Genomic DNA, 13,135 nt, shown 5'->3' on the forward strand with positions numbered 1-13,135 from the left:
CCAACAGGAGGGCATTATGGGCCTCAACTAACAGCAAGAAAAGTTTATGATGCTGGATTCTATTGGCCTACAATTTACAAAGACGCACACCTTCTTTGCAAATCCTGTGATGCTTGTCAAAGGGCCGGAAAAATAAGTCAACGTGATGAAATGCCACAAAATGTCATCCAAGTATGTGAAGTATTTGACATTTGGGGTATTGACTTTATGGGTCCATTTCCAAAATCTCATAATAATCTATATATACTCGTAGCCATTGATTATGTATCTAAATGGGTGGAAGCACAAGCTCTCCCAACTAATGATGCACGAGTTGTAGTCAACTTTTTAAAACGTCTTTTTGCAAGGTTTGGAACACCGAAAGCTTTGATAAGTGATCGGGGTACTCATTTCTGTAATAATCAACTTGAGAAAGTTCTTAAAAGATATGGAGTAACTCATAAAATCTCCACCGCATATCATCCACAAACAAGTGGACAAGTTGAAAATACCAATCGAGCTTTAAAACGTATTCTAGAGAAAACCGTAGGATCAAATCCAAAGGAATGGTCCATTAAATTGGAGGATGCACTCTGGGCTTTTAGAACAGCCTACAAAACTCCAATTGGAACTACACCTTTTAGACTTGTTTATGGAAAAGTATGTCATCTTCCAGTAGAAATTGAACACAAAGCATTTTGGGCTTTGAAAACATGTAATCTTGATTTACATGAAGCCGGACGTCTACGATTAAGTCAACTAAACGAATTAGAAGAATTAAGACATGAAGCATACGATAATTCGTTAATCTATAAAGAAAGAACGAAGAAATGGCATGATAAAAGAATCAGAAGTTCGAAAGAATTTAAGGAAGGAGACAGAGTTCTTCTTTTTAATTCACGATTCAAGCTATTTCCTGGAAAATTGAAATCAAGATGGTCTGGACCATTCATAGTCAAAAGAGTTTTCCCATACGGAACGATAGAATTAATAAATTCAAATGGGATTGAATTTAAAGTTAATGGTCACAGAGTTAAACATTACATACATGGTCCGATGGAAGTCGACAACGAAGTTAATCACAATTTCGACACCACAGCTAACTAAGTGTGGGGAGAATCAAGTCTTTAAAGGATAATATGTATTTCTGTTAGAGTTAGATTGTCTGTTTTCGTGTAGTTCTCGAAAATGGAACCCGAATGGTCTTTCCCTAGCAGACCCTAAAGAACTAGTCTTCTCCCCCCATTCTGAATTTTTATTTTTTTAGGTTTTTACGAAATGAAGACTGCCTGTGAACTAAACCATGGTCTAATGCTACACACTTTGATCACTAAACGTAATAATGACATACTACCGAGTGAATTAGTATCAGTAATCAGAGAAAGAATGGACGGAGTTAGAAAAGAATCCAGATGCGAAGATAATAAATTACAATTTGGTAAAGGAAAATCAAAATCCGCAGCGAAAAGAAGAGCACGACACCTAGAAAGATGTCACAAATGCGGAAAATGGTCACATGGAGGTAAATGTTCAAATAATCAAACCTATTCAAATACCGAATTTGTTACTTTATGCAGAGACGGACCGTTCATATGTTTAGAAGAAAAGACACTGAATGCTCGAGGTTACGCCTATGTAGCTATGGAAAACCAATTAAACCGACTATCTTATGAATGGGATGGATCATATAACTAAGAAATCTATTTCACAGGTATGTCTGTACAGTTTTTATTTTTATTTTTATTTTTATTTTTAACCTTTTGATAATAAACGCTAATTTGTTCGCTATAAAGTATTAAATTGGTATTGAATAAAATTAGGTTTGGCGACCGAAATTATTGGTATCATTCAAAAATTTATTACATCACTGCGAAATTTAACGTTTATTCTTAAGGTATAAATATCTTTAATCAATCAACCCAAAATATTTCAAAAATTCGTCATGAGTTAAATTAGGTCTTGGAACCGAAATTACTTTACCGAAAAGAGGGGTGCATATTTTTGATAATATTTGATTAATTAAAGTGGGATAAAAAGCCAAAAAGATTTTTAATTTTATTTTTACCATGTTTTTAAAATTAATATTTAAATCTTAAATTAATATTGTAAACTTTGTAAAAACAATATTTTTAAAAATATAAATATTTGAAAAATTAATATAAGTTTGGTGTGAATTTTTAATTTTTAAAATATGAATTTTTAATTTTATGCATTTCAAATTTTAAGTTTGGTGTGAATTTTTAATATTAATTTTGAATTTTATATTTAAGTTGTGTGAATTTAAAAACAAAAATTTACTTTATCTCATTAAGTTAAAAATATGATTTTTAAAAATTCTTCGTAAGTTGAGGACTAGGTCTTTGAACCGAAATTGCTTTACGCGAGGAAGGGACGAGAACTTTTATTATCATTATTTTTAATCTTATTGAATTAAAGTATGCCAAAAACATTAAAAAAACCCAAAAATCTTTACTTTTAAAAATCGCGCTTTGATTTGACAAATTTTAAAATTTTGTCGAGGGACAGACTAGGACAACGATCCGAAACGCCCTCGCTCCTAAAGGAAAACAAAATTTTTAAAATTTAATTAATTATAAGTTTTATAAAGCATAAGGTTTTATATAAAAAAAAAAAAAAAAAAAAAACTGAAAACACTGTAGCCGGCACCCCATGCGATCGCATGGGGTTTGCACTTGGAACCCATGCGATCGCATGGGGACCAAATGCAGGTCAGAAACAAATAACAGCAGCGAGTCTGTCTTCCTCACCACAACACACACACATACACCCGAACCAACTCCAAAAATTCACCAATTTTCGCCATTTTTCCACCGTAATTCGTCATTTTTCTTGCTCTAATCATGCCTAGATTCTCATTCTTCAGCAAATTGGTAAAAATTACACCCCTAAACTCTATAAATTCCTAGTTTTTGTGATAATTACCAATTTTTTACCTAATGCAATTTTGTTAATTTCTAGTGTAATTAGCGTTAAATTGTTAGTATTTTATGCATGTATAACCTAGATTGATGCTATTTAACATGATTTGAAGCCAAAAACTTCAAAAATTTTAGAAATCTAGGGTTTGTGTTCTTGAGCAATTTGGGGCTTTTTGATATAAACAGGTTATGGCCGATTTTTGTCATGAATTATTGCTAAATTGAGTAGTATAACATGTTTAGATAGTTAAATGATCCAAACAATGATCCTAAACATGATTTTTGGAGATTAAAGTGGACTTTTTAAGTCTAAAATTCATGAACTTGATTAATTTGATATATTTGCCATTTGAGACTTGTTTAATTATTAGTAATGAATATTTTGACATGTTATTTGAGTTAAATGCTTATGATTTTTGTATACATTTTCATATGTGCTTATTTGAAAAGTGTAGAATTGTGAAAAATTGTGAAAATGTGTATAAGTTTAATTTTGATTTAACATGTTATAGTGATTGTTTTAAGTTGTTATTTTGCTAACACTAATGCATATTTGGATGCACAATTTTTGTGTTTAATGTGTTTTACAGAGAGCCGATACTGGAGGTTCAGGAGCATCATCATCTAGACGACCAGCACCAGCACCAGAACCAGAACCAGAAATGCAACACGAACAAGAGCCGCAACAGGAACAACAACAGCCTGATCAGCACATACCTTATTATGATCCGGTACAGTTTGTTGATGAATTCATAGTATTCCCAATGAGGCCGCCAGTAGAATTCCCAACGATTCCTGAGCACACTCTACATCCTAATCTGAGATTTGATAGAAGATGGAGAGATTACGAGACATATCAAAGGAACAAATTCAAATTAGTAACAAAAAATGTAGAGGTGCCAAGGGTAATTGATTGGGCCCCTTTGGAAACGGTCAATCTAGCTGACCGTGTTAGACAGCTTTTAGTTCAAAGGTATGGCAGTTCTTCTTTTACAGATTGGGAACGTCTTTTCACCATTCGTAGACCTGTATATAAGGAATGGTGTGTTGAGTTGATGAGTACTGTATCACTTGATACAAATATAGTTAGGATAGATGATAGAAGATTTCTTAGGTTTATCCTTGGCGGTAGGATGTACAGAATGTCCATGCTGGACATGGCCAGGGCCTTACAGATATATACTCCTGGTGAGTTGCTATTACCCGATTGTACAAACTTGATTCATTATGGTGAACGGGTAGATAGTAACTTTGACGCTGACGCTGACGCCATTTGGAGGCGTATGTCACATTTTGATGTTTTTACACGAGCAGGAGGACACTCCTATACACATATTGACAGAGCCGAGCTTCGTATTATTCATAGATTTTTGGCTAACTCGATTACACAAAGAGGTCATAATAAAGAAAAAATTACCTTATATGATTTATTCTACCTAAAGTGTATTCGGGATCCTAGAAGCTTTGTCAATATCCCTTACTGTGTTGCTTTTTATTTATCTAAAATGGTAGAGGGAATGCAGGACGGGAGTATAATAGGAGGAGGTATTTTTGTTACTCTCATTGGAGAGTATTGGTGATGTAGCGTGAGGGTACGAAATAGTATTATTTTTATTACGAAAAGCGATACAAATTACACAAGTTTTATTATTTATTTATCGAGTGGATATACTTAAACCTTGCTACAACACGTATAGGCAGTGTACCTAATCGTATTATAGTATAGTTTTTAGTAAGTCCGGTTCGTTCCACAGGGACGCAGTGAAGTAAAACGCACACAAAAATATAAAAATATAAAAATATATATATATAGTAGTAGTATTATTATAAAAGGGGGGTTTTACCGTTTAGTGACCGGTTTGTCGATTTTAACTAAAGCGTAAAAATAAATGATGATAATTAAAGTGCGTAAAATAATGACAATAAATAAAATGACAGTAAATAAAATTGCGAGTAATAAAATGACAGTAAATAAAGATACGATGAGAAATACAATAAAAGAATTATGCTTATTTAAACTTCCGTAATCATGATGTTTGACGTGTTGATTTTAATTTATTACCATGGGTTAATTGTCCTTTGTCCTGGTTTATTTGATACGTCTATCTGGTTTTTGTCCATAATAGTCCATCGGTCATAAATATAAAGTGCGAGTATCCTCGTCAAATTACCCTTATACCCGAAGTCAAATATTCCAACTGATTAAGGATTTAAACTGTGACGCAGTTATCACTTCTGTCAACAATTACACCAGTTATCACTGTATGTAATCCACCCCTGTTTTAATTAGTTTATGAATATTAATTCATCCACTTGATCAGAATGAATAATCAATTACCCAACCCAATTGATTAATTAAATGATTATAACAGATTCCATATGAACGTCACTAAATAGGACAACCATAATCATTATTAATTATTAGGTTAATTAATTTGAAGATAGGTTCGACAGACTCCAATGAGTTGTCACTCAATTAGACAATACCCCCCATCTATTAATAGTCAATAATCCAATTTCCACAAGTGTCGGTCTTTTGCCCAAACCTTAATTATGGTCCAAAGTTCAATAACCCAATTTTAGTAATTAGCCCAACATCATGAGTACTTCATTTTAAATAAGCATAATAACGACTTAGCTACGAGACATTAAATTAAAAAGGAAAGACATAACTTACAGTGGGTATTAATATCGTAGTATTACACGGGCAGAGTCTTGACTTAAAACCCGTAAATCATTTGTTACAATACTAAACTAAATCATAATTATTAAAATTATAATTAAAATTATAATTATTTATTTATGTTATATGTTTACAGAGAAGGAAAAGAAAAAGATGTGTTTGAGTTCGTGCATAAACTGCCTTTTTATAGGCATTTGGCCAGATTTTTACTGCCATGCGACTCGCATGGGTTTATGCCTATTTGCCATGCGACTCGCATGGCCACGCTGGACAGCTCACATATCTTTTGTCTTCTTTTTCGTCGACATATTTATTAAATATATATAAAATATAAATAATTTTAATAATTATTTATATATTATATTATATTTATGTGCATAGTAGACTAGATATTTTTGGTCCATTGCGTCGGGCGTTTCTTCTTGGCTCGGGTCCCGGTTCCGGATTTTCGGACGTCCTTTCGTACTATTTTATATCGTGTACTTTGCGTTCCGCAACTTGTACTCTTGTCATTTTTAGACGTTCTTCATCAATAATTTGAACCTTTTTATTTGTATCTTGTATATTTGAGCTTTTTGGACCTTTGCGTCTTCAAATCTTCGTTTTCGCCTTTTGTCTTCGTACTTATTTAAAATAAACGAATATTACTCGAAAATGGAACAATTGCAACTAAAATCTTGTCTTTCTTGGGGGATTTTGCTATGAAATATATGTTCCTTTTTAGCCTTATCAATATCCCCACACTTGAGCGTTGCTTGTCCTCAAGCAATACAGTCTTGAAATAATATAATACATCACACGAATCACTTCTTTATTCTTCACACTTTGTACATCAGTGATTTTGATAGAGCGGTATAAACAATGATATTAACAATAGAACCATGGTTAAAGGTGGGTGTGTCATCCACAGTTGCCTTGGGTTTAGGTCAACGACACTTGCAATCAAATAGCCGATTTACTTTCGGTTTTCAAAGCAAAGTGCACATTTGAAAGGTGGTTTACAGTCCCACATGACTATAAAAATGTAGATCCTTAAGGAAATTGGATCTTTATGAAAACATTTGATCTTTTAAAAATTCAAGCTAGATTTTACCCTAGACAAGTTTTCTGATTTGATCCATCATCGGTGTTGCAAAATATATTTGTGGATCAATATTTTGGCTTAAAACTTTTAGGTTCGTGTAATCCACTGCTATCCTGGTATCAGAAGCACACATCCAGTTTACTTGTTCCGTATATTACCTTTCGGTAAACTACCGTCCGGTTGTAAAGGAAAGCGATGAACAAGAAACTGTTAAGGCAATGTCTAATGACATGCATTTGTTCATGGTCTAATTAACGTGTCGGATGCTAGAACTATCCTTGGTAGGAGCAATAGTAAAGATCATCCTTTGATTTTTCGGTCTGGCACAAGGTCCTGTCTTCGACCATGCTATGCAACCACCGTTCTTACGGTTGACACCCGATTTGGTTCAGGTGACCTAATGAATTCCAGGTGAATTCCTAGGATTTTACGTTCAATGGTAATGAACGCATTGAAAATGGGTTTTCAGAAAACAAATCGGTTTGTATTTTTGATCAAAATATTTTCTCGTTCAAGCTCGAGTTTAGATATCATTGAATTCCATGAGTTTGTAATTCTCAATCTTTAAAGTCAATCTCAAGGATTGAGTAATATCAGGCTTAAAAGCTGATTTTTAATCTTTAAGGAGATTATCCTTTCTGGGGATCTGATTCATTAGTCTTATCAAGCTAATTTGCACGGTGCCTCCCCATTGTACGAGATAAATCCTTCTCATGGTTAGGATAAATCTGACCACATGGCGACCCTGTTTGATGCTGAGGTCCGTGGATTTCCTGCTGATTTTAAAGATGACTTTTCTAGATTTTTCGTCAACCTACAGCTGGTCTGGACGACAACTTCATGACCTAAATAAAGAAGCGCGTGTCTTTTTCGGAAGACTTTACTTCCTTTTAATGATGGAATTGATTCATCGTGTAGATCCATCTTTCTTTAATAAATCGGGTAAAACAGTTAATTTAGTCCAAAACAAAAACACCTGCAATAACTTTACAGAAACATGTGATAGATAGTTTTTAATTGAATAACTTGGTACATTCTCCCCACACTTAGTTTCTTTCTTTGCCTTTTTATTCTCCTTTATTCCATTTTAAATGAATTCAAGCGTTTTAGGTTGTTTCTCAATTTATGCCCTTTCCGAGGTAACGATAATTTCGGTATTAACACCTAGTTTTCACCGTTCATAAATATGTATAAACATGATTTTGAGTTCATTTAATTGAAAATTTTTCAAATTTTCACAAAATTTGGCAAATAAACTAAGTGTAAACCCGAGAGAATTTATAACCCTTCCCCACACTTGAGATCATGCAATGCCCTCATTTGCATGAAATCAGACTATAATTATAAATTCATGAGGGTGATTAGTGTAGAAAAGTGATTAAAAATACCCAGTTTGTAAGCATATTATTTTACATCACATTTGATATTTTGCGCCTTGTCATCAAAATTAGTAGCTTTTTGTTGAACTTAATGACAGTCTTTGAAAGTGCGCTGTTTTACCCTGTTGTGTACATAACATAAAATACAAACATATATATACATATTTTTGAAGTTTGGTACATAACCCCACGTTCAAAAATTTATAATATATAATATTTTTGGCATCCTTTAGATCAATAAAATTAAAAATAATGATAACAAAATTTGTCGCCCCGCCCTCGAGTAAAGCAATTTCGGTTCAATGACCTAGTGTTCAACTTACGACGAATTTTAGAAATCATTTTTTAAACTTAATGAATTAAAGTAAACTTTGTTTTTAAATATCACACAAAACTTAAAAGCATATTAATTTCATATAAGACCTACAAAACAAAAATTCAGAATGGAGGGAGAAAACTAGTTCTTTAGTGTCTGCTAGCGGAAAAGACCAATCGGATTCCATTCTCGGAACTACACGAGAATAGAACAACTAACTCTAGATAGCATTCTCTTTTTAAAACACTTGAATCTCCCCACACTTAGGTAGCTGTGGTGTCGAAATTGTGATTAACTTTATCGTCAATTTCTCTTGGTCCATAATCAACTTGCCTATCTGTGACTTTTTCTTTAAGCCAGTGCCCGGCTTCTTCCGTAATATCCCATAATTCAACTAGCTTCGCCCTTTCTTTAGGCGACAGATTGGATACTAACCGGTTACATAACTTAAAGTTCCCCTTACTTCTAGCATCAATAGCCCGTTTAAAAAGTTTCTTCATTGAACTGTTAATAACGGGGTCATCTAATTTCGTATAAACAACGGGGTCCTTTGTTATTGGGTTATCATTAGGTGTTACTTCATTTTTCCCACACTTAGGCGTTTCATTATTACTAAGCACTGCCGTTGGAGTTGGTAAAACAACATGGTTATTACCAATCGTTTTTACCGGTTCAACGGTTTTGGTTGGTGGAGATTTAGACTTTCGAATCATAAAGGTGATCGATTTGTCACCACTTTTAAGTGTCATTCTTCCATTTCCTACATCAAATAACGCCCCGGTGGACGCTAAGAATGGTCGACCTAAAATTAGAGGAATGTTTGGGTCCTCTTCTATGTCAATGACAATGAATTCGACTAGAAAGGTTAAATTGCCTACTTGAATGGGTAGGTTGTCAGCGATTCCAACTGGGTGCTTAATGGTTTGATCAAAGAGTCGAACACTCATATCTGTTAGACTTAACTCACCTACACCTAATCTCTTATATAAGGAAAGATGCATAACACTTACACTTGCACCTAAATCTGCTAGTGCATCATACATAACACAATCACTAAGTAGACAAGGAACAATAAATTCACCCGGATCACCTATCCTAGGAGGAGGTTTTGGTGGAACTGTCTTCACCGGGTTTATATTTACGGCTTTTGTTTCTTGCACTTTCTTATTCTTTTTCTTCTTCTTCTTTCCAGAGGTATCATAATCTTTATTACCTATCACTTGCTCATACTCAACTCCTTTTCTTGGAAATGGGATTTGTGGTTTGTATGGTGCCACCACTGGCTTTACATACTCGGGTGGTGGTGATGGTGTAACTTCTTCATTGTTATTCTCATCTAAAACCTCCCCATCTTCTGGAGCTGGTTTTTTAGAATTTGTTGATACCATGTTAACATTCTCATTCCTAAGATTTACTTCAGTATTACTCGGTAGCTTTCCTTGTTCCCTTTCACTTATTAATCTAACAACAGTACCTACTTGTTTTTCTAGATTCAAAATGGAAGCTTGTTGAGTTCTAAGTGACTGATCAACCCTCTCATTCGTTTGAGTTTGAGATGTAATAAATTGTGTTTGAGATTCCACTAGCTTTACCATCATTTCTTCTAGATTTGGCTTTTTCTCTTCGGTTTGTTGTGGTGGTTTATACAAGCTAGGTCTTTGTTGATTGAAAGTGTTGTTTTGAGTCGGTTGGTTATTCGGACCTTGTTGGTTGTACGAGTTATTGTCGGGTCCTTTTGGATTGTAAAGAATGTATTGATTTCGATTAAAGTTTGGCCTTGGCGGTTGATAATTATTCTGGTAATCATTTCCCGGCCTTTGGTTCATATAAGAAACATTCTCTCGTTGTTCCATCGTTGGTTCAATGTAACAATCTTTCAATAAGTGTGGTCCACCGCATTGCTCACAACTGATTCGTATTGCGTGAATATCTTTATTCATCGTTTCCATTCGTCTTTCGAAAGCATCTATTTTTGCGGAAACAGAATCAAAGTTATGGCTAGAATCGGCTCTAGCCGCTTTAGATGATCTAACGATATCTTTTTCTTGGTGCCACTCATGTGAGTGGGATGCTGTATTATCAATAATTTTGTAAGCTTCAGTTGCGGTTTTCTTCATAATGGAACCACCAGCGGTTATGTCGATGTCTTTTCGTGTGGCGATGTCTACGCCTTTATAGAAGATTTGTACTATTTGAAAAGTATCTAATCCGTGTTGAGGACATCCTCTCAACATCCTTCCGAATCTTGTCCACGCCTCATATAATGTTTCATTTGGATTTTGCGCGAACGTAACAATTTCTCCTTGAAGTCTCACGGCTTTGGATGCCGGAAAGAATTGTTTAAGAAATTTTTCAACTAAAACATCCCATGTGTCAATCGCCCCTTCAGGTAACGATTCCAACCAATCTTTGGCTTCTCCCTTTAAAGTCCAGGGAAACAACATGAGATAGATCTGCTCATCTTCCACTTCTCGGATTTTGAATAGTGTACAAATTCTATTAAACGTACGAAGGTGTTCGTTAGGATCTTCATTCGGTGCACCACTGAATTGGCATTGGTTAGTTACCATATGTAGGATTTGTCCTTTGATTTCATAATCTGACGCATTAACTTCTGGCTTAATAATGGCGTGACCTTGGCCCGTGCGTGTGGCTCTCATTCGATCTTCCATACTTAGAGGTTCCGTTACTTCCATAATTGAATTTGTTAAATACGAATCACTAGAGGATTCTAATTTAATGGTTTGTGGCTCAGGAGGAATAATTAGTGGTTCAAGATCTTGGAATTGTCCTTGAATATGCTCCGGGTTCTTAATTGTGAAGTCGGGTTCAAAAGATGGATTATCGGAAATTTGAGTTGGAGTTCTTGTTCGACTAGATGACGATTCTAAAGAAAAATCAACGGCGACAATATTTGCTAGATGTCTTGATCGAGTTACAGGTGGTGAACGTATGACCGGCGGCGAACGTCTTGCTCGGTGCATTCACTGAATATCCTATTAGTTTTTAAAAAGGAAAGAAAAATTATAATAAGTTATCCAATTAATAGACTTTTCTGATTTTGCCCACGTTTCGAATAGCCAAAAGATGCAGCAGAGGGGCAGGATTCGTTTGGTCTCAATATAATTGAGTACTGTTTGGCTCCAATAACCCGGTCCACGTACAAATCCAACTATTACTACGAACCAGAAAATTTTGATGTCTATCAATTTAACCACTTAAAATAAATTTTCGTAATTTTAAGAAATTTAGAGAAGAAGTAGAAAAAATTCTAAGTCCTAAAAACTAGAATGGCGAGAAATAAGAAAGAAATAGATTGCGCGTCGAAAAATGTTGAAAAATAAAAAGGGTAGAAAAATAGGCGTCGAAAAACAAAAATAAGAAAGTAGCACGAAAAATGGCGTCGCAAAATTCTAAAGCACCTAAATCTTAGTCTAAGGAATAAGCACTTAAGGGATTTTACGGCAATCCTAAAAATTCTAGAAATAAAAATAAAATTACGGCAAAAAACTAGACTTAAAACTAAGCACGAATGATAAAAATACAAAAATTACGCTTAAAATGACTAAAAGATACAAAATATAAAATAAATAAAAAGTAAAAAAAAAAAAAAAATTAGTTTTTATAAAAATATTATTTTTATATTTTATATAATAAAAGTATTAATTTAAAACTAATAATAAGTAAATATAACTAATTAAATTAAAAACTAAATATAATAATTAATAATAAACTAGGGTTTAGATTAATAATAATAATATATATATTCCGTAATTAATGCAAATTTAGGTCAATTATGTGGCCTGTCTGTGACACTCATGCGAGTCGCATGGGGTCAAGCGAAAAGGTCATGCGAGTCGCATGACCTGCTGGTTCAGTTCAGATGACAGGTCAAATTGACAGGTTCACGTAATAATTTAATTATTTATTTTTTTATTTTCTGTTTTCTATAAATAAGATATTTATAAATATATAATTTAAATAAAAACTTAATTTTTAAAAAAAAAACTAAAATAAAATAAAAACACTTTATAATTTTATAACTATATATAAAAAAAAAACTTAAAAATAGATTTTAATATAAATTTTTTTTTTCCGGTTTTAATAGATTTTTAATTTTTTTTTAATTTTAATATAAAAATATATATCTTTTACAAAAACTAATTAAAATTTAATAAATTTTTTTTTTTTTTTTAGTAGTGGCGTTTCGCTTCGGTGTTCCCCGGCAGCGGCGCCAAAAACTTGGTGATGTGTGCAGCGGGGTGTACGAAATAGTATTATTTTTATTACGAAAAGCGATACAAATTACACAAGTTTTATTATTTATTTATCGAGTGGATATACTTAAACCTTGCTACAACACGTATAGGCAGTGTACCTAATCGTATTATAGTATAGTTTTTAGTAAGTCCGGTTCGTTCCACAGGGACGCAGTGAAGTAAAACGCACACAAAAATATAAAAATATAAAAATATAAAAATATATATATATAGTAGTAGTATTATTATAAAAGGGAGGTTTTACCGTTTAGTGACCGGTTTGTCGATTTTAACTAAAGCGTAAAAATAAATGATGATAATTAAAGTGCGTAAAATAATGACAATAAATAAAATGACAGTAAATAAAATTGCGAGTAATAAAATGACAGTAAATAAAGATACGATGAGAAATACAATAAAAGAATTATGCTTATTTAAACTTTCGTAATCATGATGTTTGACGTGTTGATTTTAATTTATTACCATGGGTTAATTG

The sequence above is a fragment of the Rutidosis leptorrhynchoides genome, chromosome 3, assembly GCF_046630445.1.
Source record: "Rutidosis leptorrhynchoides isolate AG116_Rl617_1_P2 chromosome 3, CSIRO_AGI_Rlap_v1, whole genome shotgun sequence".
Lineage (NCBI taxonomy): Eukaryota > Viridiplantae > Streptophyta > Magnoliopsida > Asterales > Asteraceae > Rutidosis > Rutidosis leptorrhynchoides.